The 3,627-nt window shown below is 28.9% G+C and overlaps 1 long non-coding RNA gene across 1 annotated transcript; it reads left to right on the top strand.

The window, feature by feature from the left end:
• Positions 1 to 236: 236 nt before the first annotated feature.
• On the top strand, positions 237 to 3,205 carry LOC111882125 (uncharacterized). The gene is made up of 3 exons (XR_002847062.2): positions 237 to 604; positions 1,472 to 1,738; positions 2,967 to 3,205. It is a non-coding gene; the product is annotated as an uncharacterized LOC111882125 (long non-coding RNA).
• Positions 3,206 to 3,627: the final 422 nt, after the last annotated feature.

The raw sequence follows: 3,627 nt of genomic DNA, 5'->3' as shown, positions 1-3,627 counted from the left end.
CAACTTTATATTTTTTCTTAAAATGCATTGAATTTTACAAAATTCAATAGAATATTATAAAAGCTAATTTATAGTATATATCTAAAAATTAAAAAAAAAAAAATTCATTGAAGAGTTCAATATCCATTGAACTCCAAATTCTTTGAATGCCAAGGTAACATTTCATAATTTATAGTGGCACAAACTTTTAATGACATATATTTTGTTGTGCCACTGTTTCAGTGTCATATTTTATATTGTGCCATTGATAACAAAAAAAATATTCATAAACTAAAATCCCTCCAAATTTTAATTCCCCCTCTGTACTTACCACCAAAACTTAATTCAAATTAATCAAAATTTGACTTCCGCTAAATTTTTGTTGCCCTCGATTTTGAGTATTACCTTTTTTTTCCATTACAACTCAGTCTACTAAAATCAGAACTTCCATATCAAATGAGATCATGAAATTTGCTCTCCATTACTACATTGCGATTGGCTCATCCAATACTACACATCAGTAATCGAAAACATCTCCATCAGAACCATCCTGATTTCAAAATTTCTCTTCTCGTTGTGTGTAAATGTGTAATTGTTGTTGGATTTCATCATTCCCCTTGTTAAGGTAATCAACTATATGGCCTTACAGAAATCTAAAATTTATTCTATTAAACTATCACTCTTCTAGTTAGATATAACCCGATAAAAATGATTTTCTCTCGTTGGATTTCCTTGTTTTTAAGATGAACACCAAGTGTTTGATGAAATTCCTCAAAGAAACATGTATATACTTTTATGTAATTGGATTTACAATTTCTTAATTGTTTGTTCTGATTCGATAGAAATTAAATAGCAATATCATTTGGAGGTGCACCTCCAATGACGTGATTTGGTTCACACTAGATTGTGCAATTATGTAGAGAAATTGCAAATTTTTTCATAAAAAACAATGTGAAATTAAAGATCTCAAACGAGATTTATTAGTGTTTCCTGATATCAAGTTGTGTGTTCCTCTACCAGTTCTAGATTGTTTATAGTTACTTGTAATTAAACATCGCATGATTATAACATATATTTTTTTGGATTCCATTCATCGTTCTTTGTTAAGTTTAAATGTTTTTTGTACCATATTTGATTCATTTCTCCATTTATGGTTAGGTTTGATTTGTTTTTACACAAACATCAAGTGTTGGATGAAACTCCTTAATGAGAATATTATGAATCACACAAAATAGTGTTATCAAAATGTTGTTCCTTTATAGATGCATTTGGCTCTGTCGCCCATGCATTCTCCTTCTTTGTTGAGATGGAAAGCTCTTGGTAAAGAGGTTTTTTTTTCTTGACTTTATAGCTCCTTACAAGTCTAATATAAAACAATAATATTTGTTGTGTAAGTGAACACTTGTGAACTATTACCTCCAGCATTTGCCATAGTGTTTATTTCGTTTTCTTAAATTAATGGTTAGCTTTTTACTCTTTCACTGAATGGCAGGTGATTTTGTCATGCTAAAGCTTCTTGATATACAATTTGTTGATGAAAGTTACACAAAACTTGCAGGTTAAACTAATGGTTGTTTTTCACTCTTTTGTTGAATAGTTGATATTTGCCTTCATTATTTTTTTCAGGTTTGAGAATATAAGAAATGTGCAGCAGAAATCAATGTTATGAAAACATAAGTTCCAAGATTGCCTTATCCATATTCATCCCTGAGAACATAAAAACAGTTGTGGTTGCCTCCTATTTGGAGGATCGAGGAAGGTATAGTGCCAACTTTACTTTTACATTATGTTCTTTGTCCTTGCCAATTTAGCAGTTCACTTCTTCTATTTGTACAAACTCTTCTTGATGGTGTGAGGTTGAAGGGTGATATTACTATTTTCCTCTTCATCCACCGGAAACTCATAGATCGGTTTAAATCTATACATTCATAGGCCAATTTTAATTATTTATTATGTAAAATTCTAAATTATTCAACAAATGAAGTATTTAAATAAAGTCAACTATTAAAGGGTAAGTATTTAGATGGGAAAGAATGATCAATGTAAGGTAAAAAGATTAAAATTGAATGAATAAGACGAATACATAGATAATTATCAAATTGTATGCTAAATTGATCATGTGTAAGTGGTTAAAATGCCTTATTTAACAAATTAAATGGATCAATTACTAAATTCTTAGACATTTTTGTAAATCTACAAAAGCACTTAACCAATAACTAATAACACTTTAAATATAGTCTGCTAGCTGGAGTGTAGGAACAAATAACTAAAAATGGTGTTGCAAGGAAGAATTAAATTTTTTTGTTGGACAAGTTATATTTGTTTAGAATGATTTATTTTTATTAATTTATCATGTTTAGTTCATTATGTTTGTTTTATTCTCAAAACGTTTCACATTGTTTTTTTATGATCTTGTATTGTTAATTTATCTTTATATTTTTCACCAAATTAGGGCAGTATAATTGATTTTTGTAACTGCTGACATGGTATGCAAAGTACGTTGCAATTTCTCACAGTTTACCCTTTTAATGCTTATTTTTGTTAGTTATGCATAGAATAGATAGGAAGGTGCAACTAAGAAATGGAATCATACCTTATGAAACTATATACATAATGCAAAAATACGGTAAGAGTTATGTAGTATTCAATAATTTATATATATTACCGCCTCACAATATTTCTTGGGGGTAATTAACATACTGAAATGGTACAAAAGAATTATGAAGGCAAACGAATTTGTGCATAACACTCCAAGAGCATTGTTGTTTAAAGGGAAAGCATTTCTAAATATTGTTTTGTAATATTATTTTTCTGATCGGGAAAAATACAAAAAGTAGTCAACATATATTCACTATTTTGTCAATGTAAACCCTTAACTTTTTTTGTAACGATTTAAACATCATATTTGCTTTAATCGTTTAGAAAAATACAAAAGATATCTTTATGCTTGTATGTTTTACTAATGTAGTGTTTATGTGTGTTTGAAGACAATGTGGAATTTCTAAGTGCAGAAGTAGAGCATACATATATGGAAATGGATAAAAGATAGCACATGGCTGAAAAGGTTTAATGACATGTATGTTTGATTACCTTGTGAAGTTTTTACTTCATTTGTTTTTATAGAATTGGTATAATATGTATATAGCTTTGCAAAAATGATCTAACTTTTATTGTTTTATATATCACATTAATAACAATAGCATTCATATATGCAACGTGTATTTTATATTCCCTTTTGATACTTTTAGTGGAGCTTGTATACATTAATACGAATAAAATCCATATATGTGTAATGTGATAAAAAAAAGTGTCATTAATGTTCTAAAATGTGTCGCTAAAAATAACATAAAATCTAGAATTGAATGAGTATTTAGCGGCACAAAATATGTGCCACAAAATACTTTTGTTTTATCGTGGCAAATAAAAAAGTGTCACTAAAATCCTATAAGGCTGCAGCGACAAAACAAAAATGTGCCACTCAAGGGTTTTAGTGGAAGCGTTTTTAGTGACATTTTATATATGTGTCGTTGATTCTCTGAGTAGCCTTTAGTGGCACTTTTTTCGGTTTTTAGTGGCATTTTTTGTGTGCCACTAAATGACATATAATTTGTAGTGTAAATTTTTGTTCGTTTTGGCCATTCCAACCTA

This window comes from Lactuca sativa, chromosome 4 (genome assembly GCF_002870075.4).
Source record: "Lactuca sativa cultivar Salinas chromosome 4, Lsat_Salinas_v11, whole genome shotgun sequence".
NCBI classification, from domain to species: Eukaryota; Viridiplantae; Streptophyta; class Magnoliopsida; order Asterales; family Asteraceae; genus Lactuca; species Lactuca sativa.
The sequence above is the reverse complement of the archived record's forward strand: the minus strand, read 5'-3'. Positions and strand labels throughout refer to the sequence as shown.